Below are 17132 nucleotides of genomic sequence, written 5' to 3'. Positions count from 1 at the left end.
ATCCTCTCCAGGTAAGTGTTAACAATGGCCAACAAATAAGAGGACTCTGGTGAGTGTATATCCTGCAACGGATGGCCAACGATGATCCAACGATGGCCAACGCGTGGTGGGAAAGAAGAGACGAAAAACACAATTGAATTATCACAAGTCATTCTGGATAACATTGTCATCCTGTGTCACTGAGATGTCTCATTATTGTTGCTGGGTAGTCGTTAAAGGGAAAGTATACGTTTTGGGAACTGTCCCGATTGTTTTAATCCTATATAAATATAGATAGATACAATAAAACTAACCTGTGAAAATTTCTTTCATAAGGTGGTCGTGTTTTTGAGATGTTGCGGAAAAATCTAGAGCGGTTCGGCTTTGCAGGAAGAATAATTTGCAATTGGAAAACACAATCTGAGAAGCGTTTAAGTACGATTCTCAGATTCAAGATTTAAGGGCATCAAAACTGTCATCTTTTTGCATAACATCATTACTTTGAAGTGAAGTAATTAGTTTCTCAAGATGCTTTATTTATACTATCAAATACTGTTGTGTGCTTCAAACAAAAGATTTTCATTTTGCCATTAATTTAAAGAGTATTACCAATTGTATACCTTCCCTTAAAGCCAGTGGACACTATTGGTAATTGTCAAAGACCAGTTTTCTCACTTGCTGTATCTCAACATGCATAAAATAACAATCCTGTGAAAATTTGAGCTCGATTGGTCGTCGGAGTTGCGAGATAACTATGAAAGAAAAAAAACCTTGTCACACGAAGTTGTGTGCTTTCAGATGCTTGATTTCGAGACCTCAAATTCTAAACTTGAGGTCTCAAAAACAAATTTGTGGAGAATTACTTCTTTCTCGAAAAACTTCTCCACTTCAGAGGGAGCCGTTTCTCACAATGTTTTATACTACCAACCACTCCCCATTACTCGTGGCCAAGTAAGGTTTTATGCTAATAATTATCTTGAGTAATTACCAATAGCGTCCACTGCCTTTAAAGGTGACTGCACCACCTCTACAAAGTGGAAAAAAGAAGATAACACAAAATAACCAAGAAATGACGAGAATTCCAAATGATCAGATTAGTATTCAAAAGCTGACGTGGAGTACATGCTTAATGACTCCAAGGGACATGCTTATGAATATTTACCCAAGATTCCTTCTCTGTGCTGCTTCAATTTGTAAGTCCTATCCCCTGGTCATGAAATTTCATCAATCTTTCTTAAAGGAAGGGTACCCGTTTATACTTTTAAAGGGAAGGTACACGTTTTGTTAATTGTCAAAGTCCAGTCTTCTTACTTGGTGTATCCCAACATAAGCATAAAATAACAAGGCTGTGAAAATTTGAGCTAAGTTGGTCATCAAAGTTGCCTCTTTTATATGATAAGTGACTGTTCTATTTCATAAATAAACAAAAACCTTCTCCTCCACTAATCCTGAAAGGGGGAGAGGACAACAAACAAATAAATAAATAAATAAATAAATAAGAAATGAAAGCATAAGACAACATTCCTACAGAGAAGTCAAGCACTGACAACTCACAAACAGAGTTCTGCAACTCAGGAATACTTTTTAAAAACTGTGTATCAACTTTAACAAAGATAACAAAAAAACTAATGGCTAATTTCAGTTAGTGCACTGCACTTTAAATCTTATTAAAATAAGGAACATTACAGAGTGGAAGTTGATAACCAAGTCTCGATAATAAGTCTTGGAAAAAAATAACAACATGTCAGTCGGACTAATTTATCAGGATATAGGCTTTCCGATAAAAAGAGTTTTTATTTTGGGTCCGTTGGTAATGATGGAGATTGGCTCTTAAAGAGAAGATAAATGACTACATAGTACAATTGAATTAGGGTGAGTTACTTGTGATAACTCTTTCACCCTCTGACAGTCATCACGGACGGTGTCTTGTGCTATCCTGAGTGCAGGGTTTCACATCCCGTAGACTTTAATTACTTAAGTGCTTCATCACTCTCTTAATTTATTTATTTGCGAAGTGAAAGGAGGAGGATATATGTGATGATTACTGGCTCTTCACAAGGAAGCGGAAGATGAGAGAGGAGACAAGAAATCTTCCTCATCATCATTATGAAATTGTTTTTGAAGTTTACAAAAAATACTTAATGCCCTGATGTTTTGACCCTAGCAAAGTCTTTCTCCATGGCTAAACAAGAATTCTCTTCTCATTTTGTCTGAATTTGATTGATTCAACGACAAACAGAACAACTTGGTACAGACAGTCTACAAGAAATGTCTAAAAGTGTTTTGGAGATCAAGTTACGGCAAAGATTTCAACAGGATATGACCCAGTTGTTCACAAAGCCAAAATATCGATGTAGTTAGTGGAATAATAGCGACCCTAGTGACATTTACCTGAAGCTGTTTTTAAAATCCCCCATTGAAACTCTTTCTCACAATCAAAACAACGACTACAGACTGACAAACATGAAACAAGTTAGCATAGCACTAGCAGCACAGCAATACTTGCTGCCACAAAGGACAACAAAACACGTGTGTAAGGGGAAAGTGCAATCATACATGTAGCCCTGTGCAAACAGACTAAGAGATGAGTTGAATAGTGTGACCCCAAAAGACTTTCTGATGTTTTACAAATAAATGTGCGTCATGTAGAGACTTTTTCGATGACAAGCACAACAAAATAGTAGGACCGGAACGCATTCAAAATGCAGCTTCAGTAAAATGTTACAGAGATTTTGAGTTTTCTCTGAATGCTCACAGTCACAGGAAACTCTTTGAGTATGAACCCTCCTTTCCTACGCAACATAAAAGAATGGAAATGACAATCAAAACAACGACCACAAACGGACAGACATATTAAAGACAGTGGACACTATTGGTAATTGTCAAAGACCAGTCTTCTTACTTACTGTATCTCAACATATGCATAAAATAACAAACCTGTGAAAATTTGAGCTCAATCGGTTGTCGAAGTTGCGAGATAATAATGAAAGAAAAAACACCCTTGTCACACGAAGTTGCGTTCTTTCTGATGCTTGATTTTGAGACCTCAAATTCTAAACTTGAGGTCTCGAAATCAAATTTGTGGAAAATTACTTCTTTCTTGAAAACTACGTCACTTCAGAGGGAGCTGTTTCCCACAGTGTTTTATGCTATCAACCTCTCCTCATTACTTGTAATCAAGAAAGGTTTTATGATTATAATTATTTTGAGTAATTACCAATAGTGTCCACTGCCTTTAAACAAGTTAGCATAGCAGCACAGCAATAAGAATGCTTTACAGCAAACCTTGCTTCCTGAAAGGACAACATTACACACCTTGTGTGAACCCTCCCTTCCTATGCAACATAAAAGAATGGAAATGACAATGCTCTTTTACCAGCTGCTAGATGCATTGTATTTGATTACACCACTCGACCAATCTATATATCTATGTCTGAAACACACGGAACAGAATAACAAAAATAACTAGGACATATGCAATATATCATCCATGGTGATCAATCTGGGCCCTGAATTATGATAATTTGCAACAAAAATATGAATGCATCCAAACCATATCATATCTGTATACTCAATGAGTAATAACAAACAGACGGGTGGGGTCAATGGAAGACAAGACCTAGTAAGTTTGAACTCAACCCCGAAAGTCAACGCAAATACAATACTTGTGAAGGGAAAGATCAGCAACAATTAAAATTGTGATGCAGTAATTTCTTCACTTCCATAAACTTCCTACGATCAAGTATTCACCAGAGTCCCAATTCATAAAGTTGTTAAGCATTATTTTTCTGTGCTTAGCAGTTATGCTTACTGGTTTTATGAAATTAGACCCATGCCTTCCTTCCTTCCTGAAAGTTTGGATTCAACAAAAGAGAAAGGAACTCAAAACCAACCTTCTTAAAATCGAAGTTACAATTGACCTTCCATAACCACCAGGGCCCAATTTCATGGCTCTGCTTACCGCGGAATTCTGCGTTTACGATCAAGATTCCCCGCTTACGTGCAAGCGCCGAATTTCTGCGCTAGAAGCGTAGAATCCCTAGTAATGTGGAGTACGCATGCGCATAAGCCAAAATTCGCCGCTTACCCGTGAAATACGCTTGCCGTAAGCAAGGAATTCCCTGCTTCCGTAAGTGCCGATTATTTGCTTACGGCAAGCAGAGCCATGAAATTGGGCCCAAGAGTCTGGATTATCTCAAGTCTCTTCCAGCCCCCCCCCCCCTAACACGTCAGTGGGAATAACTAGTATGGTTGGCTGGCAATAAGTATTCTAAATATTTAATCATGGTCATATGGTTTGCTAGACATGGCACTTATACTCTTGTCATATTCTTGCATACTGCACATAGCATTCAAGTGGCAAACTCAGGCTGCACTTGAACCGCCCCATAGTCAGGGTTGAGCTAGTCTTGGTACAAGACGCTCAATGCTGAGTTGGTTAACAACCTCTATGGTAATACTGTATAGGCCCCATACACTCAACGCTACACACGCCGTGACTATTCCACCGATAGAGGGCGATTCTGTAAGCTGCAACCCGCCAGCAACAACAGTACTAGTCTTGGTGCAAGCCGTTTTATGTTGAGTTGGTTAACCTCTATGGTAATACCATATAGACCCCATACACTCAACGCTACACACGTCGTGACTATTCCACTGACAGAGGGCGATTCTGTAAGCCGTAATCGCGCCAGTTGAGTGTGGTGTGGTGGGGTTATCTAGAAGTTTATTGCGATAGTTGAGTGATATTGAGTAACAACATCTTGAACAAAGACTAGGGTTGAGCTAGATCCAGCACTATGGTTCTAGTCCGCGAGGAAGAAACAAAGTATTTTTCTTTAAATTATGATTTAGCCTTGAGAAAGATTCTGCTAGGGTCGCAATGTCAGGCCACTAACCATTTTTATTTGCATTTATACCATAGGTCCTTTTTGATAGCAACCAGTTTGCAACAGCTAATACTTTTTTCAAATGATAAAAAAAAAAAGTCTAAAATCACTGATTCTGCCTATAGTAGCTTGTGCTGCAGCCAACAGCTAGAGGGGAAAACAAGCTCAATTTAAATGGAGTACAACGAGGATGTCAAAGTTTCCTGAAGCTTGGTGCTTTACATACGCTCAAAAACAAATCACACAGCAGTTCAAAGCTGTCTATTTATTATGAGAAAAACATGTGACATTCTGGTGATTTTGCACAGTATCAAAAAGATCATTACTAAAGCTGCCGTTCTCCATCTAAGAAATGATACTCCATAAAATTGCATTAGTAGAGGGCATATTGATTTCATGAAAAAATATTTCAGACTTCATTGAAATAAAATGAACAATCCATACGAAAAATTATATAAAGGAGACCAGTGACCCCTAAACTGTTAAATAGATAATATTTATTTTAAGAACATTTTTGACAATCCAAGCAAGGCATGGTGAAACCGCAGTTCGGCTTTAATTGGATGTTGGCTTTAAATTGTCCAGCACCTGGAATTGAAACTAACGCCCTGAAAGAAAAGAACCATGTAGCTGTCAAGCGAGGGGATAAGTTTACAGTGTGAGTTTCAGAACTTACACTCTACAGGGAAAGCCAGGTTCGCTTGAAATTATTCCACTAATTTGGTTGCCATGGCATTGCCTACATGGAATTGAATATGTTTTGTGGATAGTAACTGTCTAAATAAAAAACTTCTGTGAAAGGTTCAAGTGAAGAATAACAACTTTTTTTTGAAATGTTAGTTTGATTTGAACGAAATGTGTAGAAATTTCCGCTTCTTTTAAAGGAAATAATTATCATGAACTTTCCCATATTATCAAAACAAGTGATTGATGATTGATGTACCTTTTTGTTTTGTGTTTATATAACTGTACATAATGTTTCCTCAAAATACTAAAACTAAAAATTGAAACCTATACCCCTGGTTTTGCTTCTATCCAAAGTGAACTTGATTTCTTTTTAAAAAGTTTGAACTACATTTTCATCTGTGACTTCTGTTTTACATGACCGTTCCCATTCCCGTAACCTTAATCCCCAACCCCTTGATTCCACCAGTACTAAACTGGGCTGCAAGTAATTGCCTTCTTACACTTGTTTGTATATTTATAGCTGTTAGTAATTGCTCTAGCTCTTTAACCTAGCTTTCTGTGGGCTCTAAGCATTGGATAGTGCAAGTCCCCTTTCCTTCTGATTAAGGCTCACTCCCTCACCAAACCAACCCCCGGGGATGTACCCCTTGGGTCTCAGGTAGTTGCCCTTTTAGTGTAACTCTTGTTTCCTTGTTTAGACTTTAGATTCTTTGGCTCCACACATAAGAAGTGCTGGATTAGCGACCATTAGTCAGCCCTATCACCTGTGGGGCGGAGACACGGAACCCGACATCACTTCAACCTAAAGGTTAAGGTCACAGTGAGAAAAACAAACAGGGGGGCAACTACTCAGTTGCTTTTTCTTACTGGGTTCTTTATGACGTCAGTAGTCACACTTTAAAACATGAGTGAAAAGAAGTAAGATGTCCCTACGTGTAGGTTTGGGCCTCTTCACAGAAGAGGCAGCAGTTCATACACATGAGAAGGGCTGGAAAATCATGAAGGTCATGGCCTCCGTTGCCCTGGTCTTGGCCTTTGTGCCCCTTCAAAAGTTTCCCATAGACTTTAAGATTTTCCAATGGAACTGCCAATGCAAAATGAAAACGGCTTTGATGAAATTCCAGGCCTGCATGACTTATAACTGTTTTTCTAAATTGAATACAAAGCTTTCTTGAAAGTAGACTTGTGAACAAGTCATTAAATGTTCGTCGATGATATAGCGTTCCGACTCTGCGAGACTGCTAGCCCCTGCGAGACAACTGCTCTCGCAACTACGGTTTCATATAATGAAGAGTAACAGTCGGGACTCTGGAGCTAGTTGCCTCGCGCAGAGCAGCAATGATCTCGCACGAGCATTCTTTAATCGCAGAGAGCTACTTAGTGTATTACACATTCCCGACATTAACGACTTTTCCACAAGTCTATCTTGGTAGCGGAGTCACCAAACACAAAACATTAAAAATTATTTTCCGCACATGCTTTCAAACAAAGATATGGACCAGGAATGTAAGAGCGCATTTTATAAATGCTTGCATTTCCCATCAGATTGTCAGAGATGCCTGTAAGATGTTACAAGATTTCACACATTGCTTGAAAAGATACTCCTCCTGTATCAAGAACCTTCTCAAATATTCCAATCTAATTTGTCACTATTGCTACGGGAGGCTAAAGATCTAAATGTGTTTGAGTGACGAGTTTTTATTTTTGATAACTTAACTTCTTATTTTTAGCGTCTAGATTGAACCATTACCGCAGGGGTTGACTGTGACTCACGTCATGGCCACCCTATCATCTTTAGACTGGTCAGTTTTGTGTTTGTAGGCGGGAGTAAATGGTTGAAGCACTTAATAACTCATCAATCAATGGGTGGATCTACCTCGGGATACCTTGGGGAAATGGCAAAACCATTTAGTCTAATTTTAAGTCATAAACCACAAGGGTCTAATTTTAATTACATGTACAGAGATGTATACAGGCCTAGGTACTTTGCTTTTTAGTCAAAGTGAAGTTGTGATGCTAAATTCAATAATAAATGAGCAATTTAAAAATGGCTGCTATTTACTGAAGAAACTTTAATTGCTTGGAGCAAAGAGCGTTCAGTGCTAAATAGGAAACAAGCAGAGCATAACCCATTTACAAACAGCGCACAACCTGAACACACAAGTTATTGTAACACTCCATAGAGTTATATATAAGAACTAGAAGGCGCACTGGTGATGCTTCTTGCACAAACCTACGGGACCGCGAGGAGACATGCGGGCTCCATTCTGTACGCGCGTTGAATATCACGTTGGAGTTTGTGTTTATTGACCGCTACGCGATGCTGTTTTTTCAACTTACAAAATGGCTGCACAAACACACACTAAGCAATGCCTGTTTTGTCAACTTAGAAAATGGCCGCCTGCGCGCATGCTGGGTCGCGTATATAGGCCAGTGCGCCCTCTAGTTCTTATATATAACTCTATGTAACACTCTCAGTATTATAGCTTTGTGCTTTTCATAAAATTTAATCAATGTTTGCCTCACACACAATATATTGTGAATACTATGTTCTTATTATTCTGGTGCAAACTATTCTAGCAGGGAACACATTGCTTGAGTTTTATCATCCATCTTAGAGAACAAATAGCTTCATTTTCCTTGAGTTTTTGTCCATTTGTTTCCCTCCCTTTGTTAGGCACTTTGTTCTTTGTATTGTTGTTGTTATTATTATTAACTTATATTGCGCTGTTTTGTCCAATAAAATATGAAGAAGAAAAGTACTGCCTAAAGCCACCCAAGACATCACTCTCATGACAAACCAGAGTTTTTTCATTTTACAAAGCACATGGCGAAAGTGAGTAAGCATCGATTCCATGCCTCTACCCACTCGATATCCAAAACCTCAATTTATTATATCGGTAAATACACACGCAGAAAACCATCCAACATTAGTTTACAAAATCTACCCCAGATAATAACCACACATGCATATGATATGCGCATTTATTTAAGGTAGCTGACGTTCCATACATGCTCGCACTCTCTGCGCCGACAAGCAGCCACACTCGTCCATGATTATCCCGCGCTGCAGATGTCAATATGCTAACATTCAAAATTGGACAGGCCGCGGCAATGTCTATGTATATGCATATATTTTAGGCTTCTACACATGGGTAGTGTGTAGCATGGCATAAGTGACAATCAATAATAATTGACTGGGTAACTCACTCATGCAGAGACACAGAATAGAGGGAAACGAGATCGGGCGGGAGGGACAGAGATAGCGGGGGAGAGGGGAGAGTGTGTCGATGAGGTGGAGGGGGGGGGGGGTACAGACAAGACAAGACAGAGGGAGAGAGAAAAGAGGAAAAAGGTAGCCTGGCTTGCTTTGAATCACTCGCTAGGGGTTAATGCAAACATCGTCGGCGGTAATACCGATTGTTGACGACCCTCCAAATAGACAATTTATTTTCATTTTGGGATTTCACTGCGGTGAGTGTAAAGTGCACTCTCTCAATTATACTGTATGCCTTTTTCCAGGGGAAGTAAATTTAATTAATATACACGTTGACATTTATGTATGCTATTACGGATAGTGCTGAGAAATGTGTGTGCATTATTCACACCTTGAATGAAGATAGTTCGTACATAATGTAAAGATTCCAGTTAAGGGTTCTTGTGCATGGACAAATTTTGCTTCGATTGTGTGTGTCAAATTCAAGAGCAGTGGCGTTGCTAAGTAAATTAGTAGAAACCCATTTTAGGAAAAACAAAGAGAAGCTCTGAGGCACAAAGTTACAAGAGAAAATTTAACAAAAAAACTCCCCGTCTTAATCCAGAGAATTTATAGCCCTGAAAAGAGTATGAATGCTCCATCATTATCCTTGTATCATGTGTTTCTCATTCTATAAACTGAACAAACATCATAACTTGAAGAAATTAGCTAATCAAAATTGTCCACATGGAAGCAGTTAATCATATTTACCTGTAAGGTGAAGAGTTTCCATACACTATAATTTACTCTTAAAAAAAAAAAAAAAAAAATCTTCACATTAACTCACCGCTCCTAAACCATGTAAATATTAGCAAGTAACAGACATTACCTCCCCGAACAAAGTGTCAAATAATGATAACAAGCCAGCCTCTTCCTGTCGGAAACAACAGTGTCATAAAACTCATCATTCCTGCGAGAATTCAGCGTCTGCTTTGTAACAAACTACAAAGTTTAGAGAGAGCTTAGGGAGTAAAGATCCTGATGGGAGAAACCCAACTTTCCCCATCAGTGAAAGTATAGATGCTTCATCATATCCTGTTATTTCACTGTGCACAAGGGGGATCAATAGGCAGCTGTGAATTAAAGGTCAGTTGCAGCTGGGCGTAAACTTGGTTAATGCTGGGCAAATTGTAAGGTAACTGATGGGTGGAGATTGGGTGATCATGGGTATATGACATACCCAGAAAGCACAAAGATTGATGTACAGTAGATGAAGGTTTGGAAATATAAATAATAGACAGACATAAGGGAATCTTCATTACAATTTGAGAGAAGAAAACAGTTAGGTGCATTTTTGAAAATTATCGCATATACAGGGTGCGTTCGTTTAGCTGCTTCCCTGGGTCGACCCCGGTGTGTGGCTTTTTTTTTTCTTCACCAGGACGAACGTGGGTGATATCTGCACACGTTCGTCCTGGAAAAAGAAAACGCCACACCACACACCAGGGTCAACACGGGGAAGCTTAACGAACGCACCCACTGGGTAAAGGAGGGCAAAAGTGGGAATAGGCAACCAAATACTTGGTACAAACTCTTGGTACAACTAGGGTAAATTAGTGTACTCATAGGTGAATATATTGTACAAGTTAATAACAGCAATGGACCCTTCAAAGTAAAAGCATATTTAATTTAATAGTGGACACTATTGGTAATTGTCAAAGACTAGCCTTCACAGTTAGTGTATCTCAACATAAGCATAAAATAACAACCTGTGAAAATTTGAGCTCAATCGGTCATCGAACTTGCGAGATAATAATGAAAGAAAAAAACACCATTGTCACACAAGGTTGTGTGCGTTTAGATGGTTGATTTCGAGAACTCAAGTTCTAAATCTGAGGTCTCGAAATCAAATTCGTGGAAAATTACGTCTTTCTCTCAAACTATGGCACTTCAGAGGGAGCCGTTTCTCACAATGTTTTATACCATCAACCTCTCCCCATTACTCGTCACCAAGTAAGGTTTTATGCCCATAACTATTTTGAGTAATTACCAATAGTGTCCATTGCCTTTAAAGCATAGTTTTTAAAGAAGATTTGTTGTCCGTATTCTGTCTATCTAGTTTTGTCTTGGTAATAATCAAAGCATAAAGCTTTTGTTGCAAGAAATGGGCCTTTATTTTGCAGTGTCTGGCCAACAATGGGATTTGTAAACAAACTTAGTTAATATTGATGAGCAATTGGGTGATAAATATCAAAGCTGTGTAATTCAAGTTATGTAAAATACAGAATGAGCGATTAACACTCACAGGGGAATAAACCTAACAAACTAAATATCCCCTAAAACAACTTTCATGTTGACCCTCAGCTGCCCATAAAACAAGGTTGAATCAATCACTACCAACTTGGTCTTCCTTAACCGAAACAAAAACTCCACATGAAAAAACAAACTTAAGAAAGTGAAAACAACACCAACACCAAGATTTTACACGCTGAAACAGTCAGTAATTATCTACAAGTTTTGTTGTTTTGACATGATTGTCAGTACAGTCCTTATGGTACATGTTTTGACATGACTGTCAGTAAAGTCCTTATGGTACATGTCGTTTGTCTTGTTTGTCCAACAACACACCTTTAAAGGGAAACACGTCACAAAAAAAATATTTTAGCATGTAAAACGTATTTCCGTGATGCACTCATTTCTCAAAAACTACAGCACCTCAGCAAGTAATATTTTAAGGGAAGCTTTCTACTATCATTATCTTCAAACTGTGTAAGTTTAATGTAAATCTGTGGACATTGTGTTTGATGTCCTACAAAAGTACCCAGACCCTTTAAGCATCGCTATGAAATTGGGCCCTGCAACACACCTTTAAAGGGTAGGAGCTGTTTAAATGTCAAGGAGGGACATACAAACTCAAGAAGCAGTTATTCTATTGATCTCTCTGGTGGATGCAAACCACCGTCTGCAAGAAACACGGCCCGTCGTCCGCTGCCGTCCCAGGTATAAAGAAATGACACAAGAGCCTAAAGCTGTTACCTTACCGATGTACTAGACTTCCATACATGATACCTCTCAATGCAATTTGAAGCCCACACTCAAATTGGATGTTAAGAAATAGCTGTTGGAAAATTTCCTTTTTCGAAGATCTTTTGAAAGTAGGATGAAATTGTGACTCAATGGATCTAATGAAAGATCTGGGAGCTATGAAAACAACTTCAAATGTTCTGAGAAGACACTGCCTCATAAAAGACCTTTACATTCAGAATAACTAATGTTTCAACATATTTCTCGCTAATAAACATCTCACTGATCATTGTGACTTTTGTATCTTTTTCATTTTATTCCATTATTTTTTCAGGGAAGTTCACCACAAACAAGGCTAAAAGCCACTATTTGTATATAGGGGATGTAAGAAGAACACATTCAAGATGAACAAAACTCAGGGGAGCTGAAGGTAGGAATCAATATTCCTCTTAAAACAGTCTAGATTGAAGGATGGAGGGAAACATGCACCAGGCAAGGAGTTCCAAAGAGAGAAACTCATGAGAGTTGAAGGCAGGAATTTATATTCCTCTTAAAACAGTCCAGATTGTAGGATGGAGGAAAACATGCACCAGGCAAGTAGTTCTAAAGAGAGAAACTCAGGAGAGTTGAAGGCAGGAATTGATATTCCTCTTAAAACAGTCTAGATTGTAGGATGGAGGGAAACATGCACCAGGCAAGGAGTTCTAAAGAGATGCAGTACTTGTTATAAAGCTGTTGGAATGGCTCTTTGTTCATCATCTCAGAAACATGATGAGTGTATGGGTGAGAAAAAGCAGGAAAAGAAATGGTTTCACGTTCCAACATCCTAATCAGGAGGAATCAGGTTGATACACTTGAGGCACATTACCATGAACACGTCTTTAGAAAAGACAGAGGCTGGCTGCAGACCTATACGATGGGAAAGAGGTTGTAGCGTATATCCCAACCCTTTCACCAACAAGATTAACAAAACGCTTCTGCACTCTATCTAATAACGATAAATGACAGGCAGTGGCCCAAATGTGACAACAGTACTCCATTAGGGGGATATGCAGTTGTCTTTATACAGGTGAATCTATACACCAAGATCATTTTAATCAATGCATAATAATAAAAACAGGAAACCTACAAAGATAATGTTTTCATTTCCGATGTCATGCCGTGTTTCTCTCTGCGCCTTTTTTTTATTGGATGTCTCCATAGATTGCATTATCGAGTTTTCAATCAACTTCATTATTTATTTAGGGTAATATTGATCTTGGAATTATTTGAGGCGGGGGAAAAACACACAGTGAAGGACAATGACAAAGCAATTTATAGTGCAAGAATAAACAAGCACTAAGCCGAGCTGAACAGTGCGATCGTAGACAGCTGAATGCAAATGTGACAATGAAATGAAATAAACAAAATGTATCTACAACGAAAATGGCGGGTAATAACCTGTAATGGAAATGCTGGGGAAGTTACTGGACTGTCTGTATTGTTTACTCTCTTTGAATCAAGATAGGGTACAGCATCAATTATTTTATTTATTAAGTACAATAAAGTCTGATCATCTTTTTCTTGGAGACGATCAGAGCATACTGATTGAAATGTTGAGTTGTCAATGACTGGTTTGGTTTAAAACAACCACAACTCATTAAGAGAATTTATGCACATTTTGATGTCTCTGCAAACCTCACTAGACTAATTCTTATGAAAACACTTTAAAAAAACTTGAGGGCATTTTTCTCTTTTGAAATCAAGTTATAAACCACAAGGAAAACTGACTGGGTAGAATTAAAATAACTTGTGATTGAACAAAAACAAATTGACTAGAGTGACATGGACCAAGGACGTCCGGTTTAAAACGAGACTTGATATTGCACAGGCAATGTTGCCAACAAAAGGTAATATTTAACTTACAGTTTTGTAAACTGTTTAAAAAAACAGGGAGTATTGTATACAAATTCCCTCTATAACCACAAAAACTTAAAACCCATCAGTCATGATAAAATCTACAAATGACAGGTCTTCACACTATTTGAACCGAATCCGCTATGCAACGGTTCGTCAACAATTATCTTTTCACTAGGTTGCAAACGGAACGATAAAATAACAAACTTCCTGAAAAGTCATTCCAGCCTGCTGTGATAAACGTGTGAAGAATTTTAAATGGATCAGCAGTAATTGCCTAGCCATTTCCGCAGTGCATTGGGGACTTAGTGCTGCAATGAATTTAGCTGTTTAGCTAATTGTTATCCCTTTCTCCATTCAAAAACAGTGGATTCATTGACGCTAGACAAAGATAGCCAATCAGCACTTCCATCAGTTAAAGCCATTATACACTTTCGGAACAGAACAAAAAATAAAAGTTCACAGATTTACAAACAACTTACAGGGTTTACAGAAGGTAATGGTGAAAGACTTCTCTTGAAATATTATTCCATGAAATGCTTTACTTTTCGAGAAAACATTAAAACAATATCAATTCTCGATAGCGAGAATTACGGATTTATTTTAAACATGTGTCATGACACTGCGAAACGTGCGGAAACAAGGGTGGGTTTTCCCCGATATTTTCTCCCGACTCCGATGACCGATTGAGCCTAAATTTTCACAGGGTTTGTTATTTTATATAAAAGTTGTGATACACAAAGAGTTGGCCTTGGACATTACTGTTTACCGAAAGTGTCCAATGGCTTTAACTAAATAATTAGTGATAAGCATACTCCAGAGGTATAATCTGAACAATCTGATATTTAAATAGCCTGAAAAGTCTATTAAAGCAAGGTCCTTGCCCAAAAGACGACAAATGCAGAAAATTGGAAATGGAAACTGGGCGTCAGGACTACAGAGGCAACTGCCTCCTAGCTTTTGGTCATTGCCTTGGGGCCCCTTACAGTGTTCCAGTAAAAAATAAAATTGTTCTTATCCAGAGGTGCCCTTAAAGGCAGTGGACACGATTGGTAATTGTCAAAGACTAGCCTTTATAGTTGGTGTATCTCAACATAGATGCATAAAATAACAAACCTGTGAAAATTTGAGCTCAATCGGTCATCAAAGTTGCGAGATAATAATGAAAGAAGAAAACACCCTTGTCACACAAAGTTGTGTGCGTTTAGATGGTTGATTTCGAGACCTCAAGTTCTAAATCTGAGGTCTCGAAATCAAATTCGTGGAAAATTACTTCTTTCTCCAAAACTATGGCACTTCGGAGGGAGCAGTTTCTCACAATGTTTTATACCACCAACCTCTCCCCATTACTTGTCACCAAGACAGGTTTTATGCTAATAATTATTTTGAGTAATTAACCAATGTTTTGCCCTAGGCCTACAAAAATGAAGTATCAGCAGATGATATCTCGCCCTTTGAAAAAATAGCAACGTTTAATCAAGTACAATTAGGGCCAGCTTACATTATGATAAGCTATATACTTCCCAGGCTATTTAAAATCAACTCAATTCCAAAGTGAAAATATTTTCTCAGTGGAAATTGTTAACACATGTGGGCAAAGAATTGGAAGGAATGTAAACAAACTTACCCAAATATTCCTGACAGGTGGGGCTTAATGATGACTCCGTTATCATTAATGACTATATTGATGTGCTGCATAACTGAGATCATGTTTCGTCTGAGAATTCTGAAGTTTATCTTTCGTATACTCTTGGAATTCCTAGAAGAAAAAGATTTGAAAAAAGGAGACCAATTTACAAACATTAAAAGTTAAAAGTCTCAAATAGAAGAGAAGGTGGTGTAAAGTGTGTTAGCGCCATAATTTCAAATGAGCAGTCAAAAACTTTAATACCTTATACTAATTCTGCAATATGGAGACATTTTATTGCTCAATACCCGAAAGTCACAAAATAGTAATTTACAGTACAATGCATGTATGGAGTTGTAACAAACTATACCTTAAACAAAATTATAAAAACAATAAAATATCCTGTTTCATAATTGGTATTTTCCTTCAATAATGATTTGGCTATTTGACATTGCTGTATTTTTATCAAAACAAAACGCCATCAAGTAACAAACGACAAGGAAAACTGAACGGGTAAATCTGAACTAACTTTGCGTTGAACAAATGGAATTTGGTTAAGTGGGATTTTAACCGGCAACCTCCAGATTAAAGTACTGGTGCTCTACGCACTGAGCTATTTTATAAGCCTCCATGTTGGCGGTCTTCTGATATTGTTAAGGGTGCCAGTTAGAATCTATTCAACCATTTGCGGCCGTTTAGCCAGAGATCACATCAACATTTATGATACAACCTGGGAAGTGGCAGCCAGAGGGGATCACCTTCAGGGGAAACAACTTTTTATTTCAAATAACAAGTAATCAATAATAGTTATAATAAATATGTTGAACAATACTAGTGCGCCATGTCTGTCGATGATGACACTCCTGGCGCAAAAAACAAGAACTCTGCTAATACACAATGACACAAGACAACTTAAAGTTTGAAGGCTATTGTTTCCAAAATAGATATGTTTTGAGATGATTTTTGAATTTGGAACAAGTATCAACCACAAGGGATACCAATTGGGTAAAACTTAATTAACTCTTGGTTGAACAAAGAAGACTTTGTCAATTTTTAAAACAAAATAAAAAACAGCCACACGTTTCCTTAGTTAATAAAATCTACCATTGTGCACAAGAAACAACGTTTTATTTTGTAGCGGCCCATAGTAATGCATGAGAGGCTGTTGGCAAGATCAAAAGTAAAGCCTTCTAGTAGAAAATAATGGCACACTCATCAGCCCATCATGAATACAAAGGGAAAGACCGCAAGCTTTATGTCAACAAAACTAACATACTCACTAACTTATCATTACAGTTAATCCTATCCACTAGAACCGAGACATGTAAAGCCTCCTTGACAAAACATGATACAACATTTGGTACCCATCACAAATGCCTTGAGAAAAGGACGTGGCTGAAGGGGAGTAGTTACCAGTTCAGTTTAAGCATGCTTAAATGAGTAAACAGTATGATGAAATTGAAGTCACAACAACCACAAGTTTACACAACCCTGAATCGGGGCCCAATTACTGCTTCGTATTTTTTGTTGTTGTTTATGCAAACAAAAGTTGATGGCCCGATGTTGATGGCCTGATGTTTCGACCATAGCAGAGTCTTTCTGGAAGGCTTCTTTTTGTTTACAGACACACACAAAATCACAAGTCATTCACTCTGATTCAAAAATATTTGTGTTTTATTTTAAGGGATATCTGTTTGTGTTTACCATAACTTCTTCAAAACATATCAGGCATGTGATTTTTCAAGATTTCTCCTGAATTTAGGATTTTCTAAAAAAAATCTCAAATTGTTACAATTTTCTTGAAAGAAGTAAAGCAGTCACCAAAGGGAGAAAG

The 17132-nt window shown here is 37.9% G+C and overlaps 1 protein-coding gene across 2 annotated transcripts in view; it reads right to left on the bottom strand.

The window, feature by feature from the left end:
- LOC139941467 (uncharacterized) overlaps positions 1–17132 on the bottom strand; it is a 168287-nt gene that overhangs the window by 55185 nt on the left and 95970 nt on the right. For both annotated transcript variants that reach the window (XM_071937985.1, XM_071937984.1), the window contains one exon: positions 15299–15430. The gene's annotated coding sequence lies outside the window, so the exon portion shown is untranslated. The remainder of the gene's footprint in view (positions 1–15298; positions 15431–17132) is intronic.

The sequence above is a fragment of the Asterias amurensis genome, chromosome 9 (assembly GCF_032118995.1).
Source record: "Asterias amurensis chromosome 9, ASM3211899v1".
NCBI classification, from domain to species: Eukaryota; Metazoa; Echinodermata; class Asteroidea; order Forcipulatida; family Asteriidae; genus Asterias; species Asterias amurensis.
The sequence above is the reverse complement of the archived record's forward strand: the minus strand, read 5'-3'. Positions and strand labels throughout refer to the sequence as shown.